Below are 15,747 nucleotides of genomic sequence, written 5' to 3' on the forward strand. Positions count from 1 at the left end.
CAATCAGGGCCACGTTCAAATTAAGGGCTTAAATTGTGTAATCAAAGCCTACCTGCTTGGCTATTAAAAATCTCCGCCACCCTGAGAACTACAATTCGGCTAAATTAGCACTAATTGCTGGCACGCCTATTAGGAGTCCACCATCTACAGCAATATTAACCACTCAAATGTGTTAACAACGTGAGCAACAGAAAAGTCACACATTCACCCCTTTAAAGTTTTGCAGTCCGAATACTTTAATGCTGCACGTCACATATCCAGTGTGTGTACCTAAATGGATGTGCTATGCAAGAGTAGCAGGGCTGCACACAGATCATTACATTACTTGGGCATTCTTTATGTCCTGTAATAAGATACAGGTAGTTTACATCCATACTCCAATTACAACCAACTAGGGAAGTAATGGTCAGCTGCAGTACCCATGTGAATTAACAGTAAGTAACTAGAAACAAACGTTTTCGTACAGAAACTTGTGTCTGTCAACACAGATGGCAGGGATAACGTTCTTAAAAGCAAATCGGAAACCTGTGGTCTTCATATGTGTGGAGTGCTGCAGTCGGGCCGGAGCTGAATTTTAATCAGGGGGACAGCAGTGATGGACTGCAGTGTGTCTGCTGCTATACCGACGGCATACATCACGGTGAGCCTGACTCTGTGCCTGCAGGCACCGGCTCCCAACTGTCAGGGTGGTCGGGGTGCAGTGGGAAAGGTCGGAGGTGCCAGGGAAAGGGGGCTGGACACGGAGAAGAATGGAGGAAGCAACGAAGCAAGGAAGAGAGGGGAAGACGAGGGAAGAAAGGAGAGGAGGAAGAAAATATGATGACAAGAAAGGAGGAGGGGCGACGAGAGAAGAGTGGGCTAAAAGGAGGAAGGGGTTTAGAGGGAGAACAGAGAAGGAGTGACAGAGTAAACACAAAGGAAATAAAGCATGAAAGCGAGCAAAAACGAAGGCAGCAGTAGAGGCAAGAATAGAGGGTAGAAGGAATAGAGGGGAAAGATCGACAGGGAAGAAAGAAGAGAATGGAAGGAATAACAAGAGTAAGATCAAATGCAAGGGAGAGCGGTGGCTCGTAAAATAAGCGCTGGTCACACGCCGCTCCTGGCACCCCGAGCGCGGCGAACGCGCTAATTAACATCTGTTTCGAATTAGCGTGGTGAAAGCGACCACGCTAATTCAAAGCCTCGCATATGAGAGAGAGGGAGAGGAGGAGGTGAACCCGCGAGTGGAGCATGCACGCGCGCTTGAGAGAGCAGTCTGCTCATTTTCAAGCACTGCACTTGTGCTTGTGGTGTGCCGCTGCTCGCTTCTGCTAGGTGGATGCCGCCACAAGCACGAGTGTGTGCTTGAAAAGGAGCATAGCGACAGCTAAAGGCCCTCCTAAGCAACGCATGCGCGCTTGCGTAGGCGAGACCTAAAAAGGCTTGATACATTTGGCCCTGAGTCAGATATACAAATTCCAATAGATATTGACAGGTGAATCATGTTATTTAAATTCAAATTTTGATGTTAATATTTCTTTTTTTTAATGCCTTGACTGCAGTCAGATTTAGCTATTGTCATTAATACATGAAATATACATATATAGTGGGTTATGTGTTAGCCTCTTGCTGTTCATTGGATGCCCTTATTTTCTAATTCATTTTCCCTGCTTCTTATTCAATGGCTTCATCCTTCCTCTTTGTTTGTCCTACCTCTGGAATTTCTGCTTTACTGCAATTAATGACTGAGGGATAGCCGAATGAGCTGAACGATTACTGCTTGAACAAACCCATGATTGGTATGCCACAAATTTGAATTCCCGGAAGGCAGTTCCAGACTTTCACGTTCCTGAAGTAGGTAAATTGAGTACTGAGTGTGTTATAGTAACGTATGTTATGCAGAGTGCTTAGAAACTGTACTTGTGCGTTATGAAGTGCTATATAAAAACCGAGTTAGTGTAGAGACAATGATAGCGCCTTTGCAGTGATGGATAAGTCAGACTTTCTGCTGAAAAGCATTTTTGGTTTTCCAAATAACATTGACATCATTAGGTGAACCACTAAACTTTCCAAAAAACAAGTACATTCAATGTGGGTTTTTCATTGCACGTTTCCTGTAGATATGTCAAGCACAGGCCTAGAAATACTGGAGAAGGTCAAATTGGTATGTGAAAAAAACTCTGCTCGTGGAAGTGCCTTTTCTTGGATTGGTATAAATCTGGTTAGTAGATGATTTTAGAGAAACTAGCATTTATAAAGTACTCCAATCTTGCATATTGTGAGAAATTGAGTTGCTGGTTGAGAGAGGTGTGAGCCCTTCTCAAGCAGCAGCTACATTCTTTTTCAGGGTAAATCGCAATAAGTCACAAAATTAACCTGCACTAAACTCTCTGGCAGCTTGGCACAAAAGCTTGGCACAAAAGCAGTCAGATTTAACTTAGAGGCAATGTGTAAGGTATTTATGCAGCACCTAGGCAGTAATAAACTAAAAACAGAGCAAAAGATGAATCAAAAACAAATGTAGAAAAATTGAGTAAAATGTAATAAATAATGTAACATTAAAATGACAAAAATCCAATCAGTAGAACTGGAAATATGCAATTACAAAGATATGAGGTAAGTATAGCAAAAACAAAAAGGCCACTCGCGGTTATCTGGTCATGCGAGACCTTGGAAAGTCGCAAGTTGAGGCTGACCACGATGAAGAGCGGACTGGATACAGGGATCAGGTTAGTCCAGCTGTTAAAATTACCATCTAAAGTCCAGCACAAAGAGTTCCGTTTGCGGTGGAGGAGGCCATTAGGAGCAGGGAGAGCATTGTGAATGATCGTCACTGTAGCACGAAGAGCAGGCTGGGCACTGTGAACAGTTGTCGTTGTAACACGAAGATCCTGTCAGGCATCAAGGCTGTCAATACTGCAGTGTGAAGTACAGATCTGACATTGCCTGCTGTCACTGGCAGTTGCTGCAGTGCGTAGAGTCAGGTTCACTGGAGCTTCGTGTTTGGAATTGGTGCGGGCAGCAAGATCTTGGCACAAACAGGCCCAGAGGTGAAGAGTCCAAAACTTTTTCTAGGAGAAGCTCAACCAATGCCACCAGCAGTGGCTGGCAGGGAATCAGGGTGGAGGGGGGAGGGGAGAAGGGGGAGGGGGACATGGTGGCATGGGGGAAAAACTAACTAAAAATACCACTTACCGTTTCTGCGTCTTTCCACTGCTTCTCCATCCGAAACCAGGAAGCACCTGGGATCCCCGTCGCCAATCACAACGCTGCAACACCCTAAGCGTTGTGATTGGTCTGAGCGCAGTGGATTGGCACTCAAATGGGGACAGGGGGCCTGGGCATGTTCCCCACTAGTCTGTCCACTAGTCTGTGTAATGCAGCCTGGTGGGGAACATGCAAAATGTGCATGCCTGTTTGGTGGGGCCAATCCGCAAACAACTCCTCCACCTATGTGCTAGTGTGGAATTCTCCCTGTGTGAGCTAAGGCAGTGTCTTTGAAGTGCAAGTGCAAGTGTGACAGGTGACAGCTCTGCCCCTCTCATGAAGTCATGATGGCCCATCCTGTCAACATTATTCACACAGAAAGGACCACAAGGAGAACATTGAAAGACCCGACCTGCATCACTCCCAACTATAATCAAAACACACACAGGATGTGGGGGTCCAAATCAATCGCACAATCACAGAGTTGTGGACTCATAGTTAACAATAGAGGCATTCCACAAATACATATAAACTATAGCATAAAGGCATATATGGTAAGGTGTCAAGGAACAAAGGAGTACTCAACACTAATGGATAAGAAGTGAAAGTCAATCCCATCTGTTGTTACTACGCAAACTTAGTTACTGGATGAATGAGAGTAACAAAGGGGGAAAAAAACTAGAAAAACAGCCATACTCCTAAGTAAGGATCTTCCATGGAATGTAATCATTGAGGCCAACTTCACGGGTTCATAGCCTAAAAATCCATAGCTGTTCTCTTTCATGTAGAAAGTTCTGTCCCTCGCAGCCGGCAGCAATCACAGCTCATGTTGGGATATCCCTTGGGCATTCTCCAAGAGCTTCTCTATGGTTTAGTGAGAGCTGTAACCCAAACTAATTCAGCCGTTAGTGGTGTAAGGAGGAATCCAATGATGAAGCCTGCCACCACGATGGTGGGAGAGGGTTATCCATCCTTAAAACCGAGATGTAACTAGTTTCTCTACCTTTGTTGAAGATCATTACAGAGAACTAATGTGACCCTGTAATTATGTGATTAATTTGAACCCCCACCATCTTGTACGTGTTACCATGCAACACCCAGGCCCTATATTGTGTGGCTGTCTGGGAGGAATACCCAAAGACCAACGTCAACTACACCTAGTCAGGTGGTCCAGGAAACACACTGCTGGTGCCAAATGGCTAGGCCAAGAAAATGCTGATGTTCTAAAGGTGCCATTTTCAGAATTGTGACTTGAAACCTGACTTTACCATTAAAGAGGATTTTTAAATACAATTCCTCAAACATCAACAATGAAATTTTTACATGCTCACACATATAAGTTATCACATAATAAATGTAATAAGTAATCCAATGTTATCCTATGAAAAAGGTAGGCCTCACAGGAGTGAAAAACAAATTAGTGTGTTTTTAACTAGCAGGACATGTAATATATATAAATACACGTCCAGCTTTTTAAATAAAATGCACCAGCCCTATTGTCTGTTTAGGGCCTACTCTAGGGGCTACATGAATGTTAAAAAGTGTTGTTTAGGTCTGGAGAAAGGTTTACTTTGCCAAGCTGAATTTGCAGTTCAAAACTGCACACACAGGCTGTAATGGCAGGCCTTACACATGGCTTCTTAAGTGGGTGGCACAATAAGTGTTGCAGGCCCCTAGTAACATTTAATGTACATGCCTTGGGTACATGTAATACCAATTTACTAGGAACATATAAGTAAATCAAATGTGCCAATTGGGTGTGAGCCAATTTTACCGTGTCTTGGGGAGAGAGACCACATGCACTTTCGCACTGGTAGCAGTAGCGAAGTGTGCATGCAGAATTCTAAAGTCACCAAAAAGTTAATTCAGCAAAACCACATGGGTAAAGGCAAAATGTTTTGGGGGAGAACCTTCACAGAGGGCCAGGTCCAACACATATCTTCTGCGGATTCACAAATCTCAAATCCAGCTGTGGATTCACATATCTGCTGCATTGTGATTGGCTTGCTGCCACAGAGAAATTTCTTTTGAGCCAGCCATTACCCACCACAATGCATCGAGCATCAAATGCAGTGCTTTAACTTCAGAATATTAACAACACATGACAACACATAAAAAGCTAAATGTAATCGATTAACAACATATTATCAAAGCAATTAATGAGACTACATTTGTAGTTGTCTTTGTCAAAGTGGTAAGGGTAATGCGATATGTAATGTCATGATCTCACTTGTAACATGATTTACAAGATTTGTAATCGCATATTTTTCATTAAGGGTGATTGAGCATAGCATTTGAAGTGAGAGTTATAGTTTGCACTGTACGATTTATGGATTGAGATCCAAGCCACAACTTGCAGACCTCAGAAGTTTTTTTAAATTTTAATTTGTAACCATAATTGCTTTTTAGCTGTTTTTGTAGGTGAATTATTTATAAAACAAGCTATTTTTTGTTGAGTTGGCTCTTACCACTGCTTGCATTATAGTAACTACTTTTTTCCTTTTCTCTGGAACTCCATGAGAGGGCATGTGTTTGCTTGCTCTCTCTCCCGTCTCCTGCTTTCCCCCTCGCATTCTTCTCACACCCATGCCTCCGGCGTTTTCGCAGTCCCAACACCTACCTGCTACTTTGTTGCTCCCCGGTTGCTCGCCATTGTTCTCTTTTCTTAATATTTATTTTATTTGTGAGTGTGGATGACACCTGCAATTTGCTCCCTGGTGGCTCCTGATTTAACACCTCCTTTCCCACTCATTGTAAAATTTGTTTTATTTTCCGTTCCAATTAGGGTGCCCGCCATCTTAAAAAGTATATTAAAAATAATAATAAAGTGCTGCCCGCATTATGCCACATGAACGCATGGTGATACGTGAACGCATATACATCATCTTGGTGGTCCACTGTAGCATCATTGTGCATACACACCCCTGTCAAGTCATGACACATGCGCGTTTAAAGATCAACGCGCCTTTTCCCCTCTGGCAATGCGTGTTATTCTTGTTATGTTAATGGAGTGATATTTTGAATTATCTCTCACCTTTCTTTAGAAGCTCGAAGAGGCGAGCTGCTGCTATGTCAAAGGTCTATCAAGGAGCTGGAGGCTGCCATTGTTGTTCTGATAACTTCCGCCCTGTGGGCAAAGCTCATAGAGCTGAAATGTCCGTGCAGGTTTGCAGATAATCTGCTCGACGCTGTCATTAGCTGCATTGTTTTTGTAATGTGAAGATGCTGCCGCCTGCTCTGACATGCCTTATCTTGCAGTCCTGTCTCCGCTGTGATTGTCGGCTGAATAACAATGGAAGACCCCACCTCGGGCCGGAGCTTGCACACATAGGAATAAAGATAGAATCTCCCTCCTGTCACGAAGCAACGCAGGTCCTAAGAAGGTCCAACGAAACCACTGAACTCGGGTCAAAAAATATATTGTGTTTTAATTAAAACACATTAAACATATTTGGAACTCATTGCTAAGATTTTAACTCTCTTACCCCTTACGGTCCAGCGACAAATGCACGAACAAAGTCCTCTCCCTGAGTCATTGCATTGCAGTCTTTTCCTGGTTGCGCCGTAACACACATCTCGCCGACTGGGACACATTCAGAAAGGTTTATTTTATTACCAGTCATTGCGAGGCGATGCGTTCCACCAGACTCCATCCATAACTGACAGGGCCCTTCCGTCTGGGGAGCACTTGGTTACATATTGTTAAAATTAAAAACAAAAACAGAGAGTATAAATGGGGAAAACTAAAGGTAGGGAAAGATTAAGATGATAAATAAAACTGGGAAACACAGGTGGTGAAATGAAACGAGCACCAGGGGAAAGAGCAGAAATAAGTGCAAGTGAATTATGCTAACTTAGCCCAGTAAATAGCAGAACATGTATTGCAAGGCAGGCCATGAGAGGAAGGAGGAGATGTGAAGCCGGCACTGGGTAAGATTCATTGGTCAAGACTGAGGAACAAAGGGTGAAACTCAATCTGTGATAAATGATGCCACATAAAAACACAGATTACAAGATAATCATTTTAGCCAGTGTGACACTAGGGCCAACACAAAAGGCATGTTACATGTTCGTCCTCAATGCCCCATACCCACTAAATCTGCACACCCGTACCTGCCAAACACATGATTGGGATCATTGGTTCTTTAAAGCATTCCTTTTAAGCCACCTTCAGTATGGTGACTTGACAAAAAGCCTTTTGATGACTGACAAAGAACACTTATTACCAGCCCAGCCACCCTCAGCTATTGGCTGTGTTAGGTGTAATGTTTTTGCTGATCGTAGCTGTCTTTCGTGACGTAGGACATTTTACCACTGCATCATATTTCATCATGTTAAGCATATTGTAGTTACTTTAATTATTTGCCAAATTGGTACAACGAATCGACTTTATTTTTCTTGGACACTATGACAACATGCCTTGCTAAAAACTTTTATTTAATGCGTCACTTGTAAGATTCGTTAAGGAATATTAGAGCATGCAGTAGGCAACAAGTGACTGTCTGAAAGATGTGGGAGTGGAAAAATTCACAGCGGGTCGCCGGTCATGCGTGACTCTGATCATCGGAGTAGGCCCGGGCTTCAGGTCTGGGAGGCTAGAGCTGGGTCAGCCAAATGCCGAGCTCTGAAATGTTGCTTGTCAAAGGGACGGTGCCAGCAACATGTTAGGTACATCTCTGAAAGACAAGTAAAGCTGGGGTGGAGTCAGTAATATATCAGGTGCTCCTTTGAGATGCCGGTAGCAGTGGGGTGCAGTAATCAGTAACATGTTCGCCTCACCACTATGAGACAAGTATTGCAGGAGAAGAGTCCCTTACCTATCCGGTGCCCCTTTGAAAGGCAGCTTAGGCGAATTCAGTCATTTTATTCACACCTTTGAGCAGGCCAGGAGGCCAATGAGCCAGGGACTGAGTTACATATCAGCTGCGCCTCTCTCAAGTTGTAGACTGCAACTGGGCCAGGCCTGTTGCAGATATATCTGTGATAGGCCTGGTAGTTAGTTGTAGTGGCGGACACATACACAATCACTCACACCCTTGCATTCACTCACATGCATACACATACCTATTCACTCACTCCCAAATATTCATACATATATACCCACACGCATGCACCAAAAATGAAAAAAACATCACAGTTGCCCATGCAGCTCTTGGGTAAGGAAACTTCGGAGACCTCAGGAGGGTTGGGATTGCCACCTTCTCTCATTGGCAGACCATGAGTGGAGGCTGAAGTCCCTACTTTGACACAGAGTTGGATGGGGCTAGTGAAAGCTGTGATCCCACTCCACTCTGTGACGATGTGTCAGTGATAGACACTCAACCCTTGGCACTTCAGGATTAATTACTGAAGCACTCAGGTTCAAGACTACCAATCACTCTCCTCCTCATCAACCTGGATTAAAAAAGCGTGGCTAGTCACCCATGAGAGTATCCAGGCGCTGATGGACTTGTTGTTGAACATGAGGGGAAGAGGAGCTGTGACATCTTCAGCCAGGTAAGTTCAGCTCAGACAGCCAGGGGCCGCCGCCTTTGAAGGGCAAATGATGGACACAAATAAAAGGCACTACTTTTTTTGTTCTGGTAGACAGGTCTGCGTCGGGGGTAGAGAGAGGAAACCAGTTGCAAACTGGTTTTCCTGTTGGTGTGTAGCCCATAGGTAGCCACACCTCTAGTGTGGGTTACGAAGCTCCATACACTGAGAGAGGGGTTCCGCCATCTTGAGAGTAGGCAGAATGTTGCACTCTGAGATATCCAGATGCCACACATTGCAGGAGGTTGTCATCAGAATGGAAGGGACCTGGTAGCCCATTGGCTAGTAATCACCTCATCCTCCGAGGACAAATTCCGGGTATAAATCTGGCACACCTTTCATTATCAGAATCCCTCGTGGGTAATTGTGGGCTTTCCAAACACACATAACCCCTGGTACACAGACCTCAGATCATGTTTGTACTAGAAACAGGACCAAAGAAAGACTGTCATGCTGTTCCCTGGACATGGCAAAAAGAGGTCGAAACAAAGACTGGACTGCACCTGCTACTCTTGGGCTACGAAAGAGAAAACTGTGTCTGTGGTATCTGGCTCAAAGAAAAGTCATTCCCAAGCACCAGACAGAAGAGATGAACTCCAAGAGTCAGTTGGCTGACTTCCAGCTCCAGGACCAGGGCCACTAAATCAGAAGACGTAGCCTTGGCAGAGTTGGTAACCACACTGCTTGTTCACCGCTAATCACTGAAGCACAGCCCAGGAGTCCGAACCCTGACACTCAAAAGTTGCACCTGAGTCTGCTGGCTCCGGGAGAGTTGTGAAAGTGCTGTTTGGTCTCCCAAAATGGACATTAGCCACAGTTAAAGGAAACTGCTGGTTTCACTATAACCAGAGATCAGTATACCAGCGTCAATTGGGTTTTGGCTGGACTCCACCTGGATTTCGAGAGACATCGAACTCTGTGGCCAAAGTTGCCCCACCATGTTCGTGGACCAAGGGATGGCCCCAGGGGGGGCCCCATTGACCGGATCAGCATCCCTTGCATCAGGATACTGCATTAAATTCTATGGGAGTCGTCCCATAAAGCCTGGAACAGGACTGGAGACAGTTTTCACTGCAAAGTAACTGTTCTGCTAAGCCTTCCTAACCCCCCCCCCCCCAACTTGCTCCTTGCTGGAGTTGTTTTAATATTGATAAATATGATGTTGATATACACCATGATAAATGTAAGTATAATAACAAACTTGCATCGCTGTTGTTAAGTTCACCCGCTCTGACCTCCCCCTCAACCCAGATTCAGAAATATTTGGTCAGGCAGGCCCTGAAACCTAGGCCTGAAGCAACTGATGAACAGATTACAGGTGAGGGGACAGGTAACCCTTAGACAAATGCGCGAACTGGAAAACCCAGATCAATCCCACAGATAGGCAGCAACACCACAATGGTCATAGGAGACTGACTCCCAAAAAACACTCTTGCCCTGAGGGGCGCGCCTTTCCAAAACACCATAAAGTCAGATGAGACACTAAGTTAGGAACACTCAGCCAATCAGCAGTGATCAGACGCTTCCTATGTCTGACATCTGGACACGTACCCACTAGCTCTGCATTGTGTCCTCGCTGGGCCGAGATCCATTTGCGTTTCTTATCAAGTGACCAGATTTATGAATCCGTGACTAGGCCAGATTCCTATTCCAAAAAGAATGCACAAATCGCTTTATTACACTTTGTGAAATGTGTAAAAAGACGGACAAAACCAATGTACTTTCAGACAGTCTTCAGACACTGACTCTGTTGCCTGCTCTCCTGAAAGCAGCATTTGATAAATTGTTACCATTTTGCCAAACGCCTCTTGTCTTTCATTTTTTTCATGTTAAATTCATATTCGAGCAACAGTCGGTTGCCCAAACTGTGCGATAGTACCCAAACACAGTGTTATAAAAAGTTCAAATCTCGACAACTGCGGTAGTTGCCACTGCTTTCTTTGCATTTTGTGGGAAAAAGCTGTCATGTACAATTTACTTAAACATTCATATCTCCGGAATGTTATTTTGTTGCCGAAAAATCCCCAAAATAAGACCTATTTTTATAAATTGGTGTCGGATTTCTTTTGTGTCGTGTTTCTTTTTGATCCATTTGTTTTGGTACTTTTAAATGCTTTGCACTAGGTCGTTTGTTAAAACCTGACTGCTCAAAGCAATACTTACCCAGGGTTGAGCTAGGGTTTTATAAAGGAGCCTAACTGGACCCAAGACCAATCTGTGAGTTTATTACTCCGTGAGGTCTCACAACCACATCATATAACAAACCCCATTTTCTCACACTTGTCTTTTGTATGGTGCTTATACTAATAAAAAGGGGCAGAGCTTCAGGGTGGTGTTACACCCACCTTAATAAATGTATTTTGTGATATTTGGGTGCAGGTGCTTTTAGCCAGGTATGGTGAGAAGTCAGTCAGATTTCACCAGGAATCTTTACACACGCACACACACACACACACACACAACACACACACACACATACACGCACGCACACACACACTCTAACACAATGAATACACTACAAAAGACTCAGTACACATTTATAAAATAGATTGTTATATTATCAACAAAGCAAGACCAAAACAACAAACATCCAATGTATAGAAATTGACATATTGAATTTTAAAAGAATAAATGTAGTAAAGTGCTTGGAAGTAAGGAGCACTAAAGAGGTTACTTTAGGTCATGCTGGATGAGAACAATATCAAAGTTTAGGTCGATATTGTGGAAGCTTTGGTCAGCCGCAGGACCAACGCAGGTCCTAGTGAACAAAGTACCTTTTTCAGTCGCAAATAACGAGATGTGCCAATCTTCTCCATGCAGTGAAGGTAATGCATTGGTTCCAATGCACGCAGGCGGATTGATGCGTCACAGTCGAGCCTCATGGTTGAGACCTGGGATCGGCAATGCGTCATCATCGAAACTCACACTCAGGCTAATGCATCGAAGTTGAGCATCGTGGTCAGGACCTCTGATTTGTGCTGCATCGTCGTCGAACCTCACAGTCGGGTTCTGCGTCGTTGTTGAGTCGCACAGGGCTGTCTCCATATTGGCACTGCATCGGTTCTAAATGGCACAGTGAAGATGATGCATTGTTTTTGTAGCAAAACAGCTGCAGAACACACTTCTGTGGCCTGGAGCTTGGAGAGAAGGCAGAGTCCAGAAGCACCTGCAGGATTGCAGGAAGTCTTTTGCGTCCCTGAGACTTCATAAAACAGGAGGCAAGCCAGCAAGGCCTTGGAGATCACTTGGAGGGAAGGTGGAGTCCAGTTCTCCTTCAGTAGAATTAGGGCACAGCAAGCAGCAGGGCAACAAGCAGAAAAACAGTCATTCCAGAAAAGCAGCCCAGTTGAGTCCTTTATGTAGCACAGCAGTCCTTCTGACAGAGGTTTTTTTTTTTTTTTTTTTGTAAATCTGTTTATTCAGGTTAGCAAGTCAATGACATTACAGTTATGAACTTATGTAACTACAGCAAAAGCAGGCAAGTGCTGAACCAAGCAAACACTGTAAATCAGCATGTGAGCAAATAACGGTTTCCTTGTACCCCCGAATCTATTTTGACATAAACCTAAACAAAACAACCCATGGTACAGATGGACAGCTGCCGAGGCAAATCCTTTTGTTCTGGCAAGTAAGGAGCAAAACCTTCAAAGAAAACAGCACATATGCAATAGTTGTACACAGCAGTAAAAAATACCTTTATCGATCGGACTTTGGCACAGTGTGATAGGCGCGGGCTGACGCTTGGTAGTACACGGACACCGGGATAGGCATTCCACGGCATGACACCCCCCAGTCGACAGGACCCAGCCAGAATCCCACCACCCGCAGCTGACAGCATCGAAATACCAAAATGCCCAAGGCACAGCAGCACAGGCACGCGCACCCTCCCATCAGGCAGCATCAACCCATATCGTCAGAGACCTCTCCAGAGACAGGGCGTGTGGAGTCCGGGGAGCCAGCCCTCTCGCGCGACCACTGCAAAAAAGGCTCCCAAATGTCTCTGGGTCTGGAAGCAACTGGCATCATTTCCCAATAATGTTCAAATTGTGTGCTACCATATGTTACATCTTTCACCCATTCTGCAAATTTAGGCAGGGATCGACGACCCCAGCGCACCGCCACTTGTCTCTTAGCATAGAGGAGCAATAGCGCATGTAATTTCCTAGATTTCGGTGGCGTATCCTTGACATACCCCAGCAGCCCACGGAGCAGAGATGGCACATCGGTTCTGAGTAGTATTTGATTAATAGCAATGAAGATGTGCGACCAGTACTCCTCCAGGCGCGGGCAGCTCCAAGCCACATGCGTGAAAGAAGCATTTTCGGACCCGCACTTCCAGCATGTATCATCCTCTCTGAGACCCATGCGGTGCAGTGAGCGAGGCGTACGATAGTATCTATGTAAAAACTTGAAGTGCACCAGGCGCAACCTGTAGTTAGAAGATAGCTCCCTAAGCTGTCCACAGCAGAAGGCCCACTGTTCTTCACACAAAGGGTCCTCCAACTCCGCGTTCCACGCGTGCAGGGAAGGAGGTACAATGACAGGGGACTGTTCCTGCATACAGTTATATAGCCTGGACACTAGTTTTTTGGGAGATGCTTTCGAGAGTAAGTTTTGTAATGCTTGGAGCTGCGGGGGTTCCTCCGGAAATTGAGGCCACAGTGCTTTACAGGATTCTTTAAGCTTATGGATAATAAAGAGGTCAGCAAAGGACTCGGGTGGGTCGGCCTCTCTGACATCGGGAACCCGGAAGGTGCCATTGGGGTAAATGTCGGTGAAGGTGTGCAGTGTCCTCCCCCTGATAACAACGTCGCCCCCACTCTCCCGCAGGCAGGGCAACAACGGATTGCCCCGCAGGGGAACTGCTGGCGCATAGAGCAGAGGGAGGTTTGCCCTCCTCTGCAATTCCCGCCACGACCATCGGAGCAGGGCCACCGTGTCTACATCCTTTGAGGGACGAGGCGCTCTCCCGTACAATGCCATGCCCAGGGGCAAGGGAGCCGCGATCGCCAACTCCACCGCAACATGTGGCTGATAGGGAGTGGGAAAAACCCAAAAATGTAGAAATTGCTCCTGCGCACATAGCGAATACAGTTTCATATCCGGGGCCCCCAGTCCGCCCTGCCTCAACGGGAGTGTAAGTAACGCCCAGGATGATCTCGCCTGGCCCCCAGCCCAGACTAACGACAACAGCAGTGACCTCACCCGAGCGTGGAACTGCGCAGTCAGGGGCAACGGGAGATTTACGAATAGGTATAGGAATTTTGGAAGGACCACCATCTTGGCTAGGGCTATTCTTGCAACCAAAGATAGGGGGAGCCTGCTCCATATTTCAATTTTCCCCTCCAGCCAGTCTACCGCCCTACCGTAGTTTAGGGACCACAAATCGCTCAGGTTGCGGCTGATCCATACCCCCAAGTACTTGACTGAGTCGGTTTCCCAGCGCAGGGGGTAGTCTGACATTACCTCCGATGTGGTGTCGGTCAAGGGAAACACGACGGACCTGGACCAGTTTATGGAAACCCCTGCCAGACCCTCGAAGCGGACGAACTCCCTCAACAGTGGACTCAAGTTCTCAGCGGGATTTGTTACGTAGAGCGTGACATCATCCACATACAGGGAAATCAGCAGGCTGCGGGAGCTGAATCCAATGCCCCTCTCTGTGTGGTGCTGCCGGATTCTAGCCGCAAGAGGCTCCATGGCAATAGCAAAGAGCAATGGGGACAGGGGACACCCCTGTCTAGTCCCACGAGAGATGTCGAACGGCTGGGAAATCAGTCCATTCACTCGCACTCGTGCCCTGGGAGCGGCGTATAGGAGCCTTATCAGGTTTATAAAGAGGGGGCTGAAACCCATCCTGCCGAGGATCCGGAACAAGTAAGGCCATTCCAGCGAGTCAAACGCTTTCGTAGCGTCTAGGAAAATGACTGCCGCCTGTATAGAAGGATGTAAATAGTGTAAGACTGAAAAGATAGTTCTGAGGTTGTGCGACGTGGCTCGGCCGGGGATAAACCCCGATTGATCGGGCAGCGCCACCATAGGCAGCAGGGGCTGAAGTCTGTCCGCGATAAGTTTAGCGTAGATTTTAACATCTACGTTAATGAGGGATAGAGGACGGTACGAATCAAGGAGTTGGCAGTCTTTGTCCGGCTTCAGCAACGTTATAATTAGTGCCTCGCGCATCGAGTTGGGCAGGGAGCCAGTCTCCAGTGCCTCGGCAAAGACAGAGCGGAGTCTAGGGGCCAGTTCTCCGGCATAGGCCTTGTAAAAGGCCGCCAACAGACCATCCGCGCCAGGGGCCTTGTGCGCCGGCATAGCCTTTATTACCTGTGCGATATCCCGGGCAGTAAATGGGACATCCATATAGCGACGATGAAGGTCATTAAACCAGACAACGGCAATCGAATCTAGGAATGCGTCTAAAGATACCGGAGCGGTAGTCTGTTTAGAGGTGTAGAGGGCCGCATAGAACTCCGCAAAGGTGGTAAGAAGTGCTTCTTGCCCTAGAATGAGCGCCCCCTCACTATTTTTGATGGAATGCACAAAGTTGGTCTGAGAGCGCGGAGATATGAGCCGCGCTAGGGTTCTACTAGGTCTGTCCCCCTCTCCATATCGACGTGCCTCCGCCCGTTTGCCCAGGAAATTCACCTCCCGCTGCGCCTCCTCGCTGAACTCTAGCAACTTGGCCTTCATCTGCACCGCCATCTCGGGTGAAGGGTCAGCGCAAAAACGCGCGTCCAGCTCCTTCAACTCCCCCTCCAACCTGTCGAGAGTACCACGGATTGCCTTCAGGACACCCGCCTGTCTGGAGATGCACTGGCCGCGTATCACTGCCTTGAATGCGTCCCATAGGACGGCTTCGGTAGTCACTGACCCCGCGTTAGTTTAAAAATATTTCACGATGTCCGATCTGATCTCTTCCGTGAAAGCAGAGTCGGTAAGCGCATGTGGGGGCAAACGCCAGGAGAACGCACGAGTAGGGGCATCAGGTATTTTTACCTCCAACAAGCAAGGGGCGTGATCGGAGAG

Source organism: Triturus cristatus, chromosome 3_1, assembly GCF_964204655.1.
Source record: "Triturus cristatus chromosome 3_1, aTriCri1.1, whole genome shotgun sequence".
Lineage (NCBI taxonomy): Eukaryota > Metazoa > Chordata > Amphibia > Caudata > Salamandridae > Triturus > Triturus cristatus.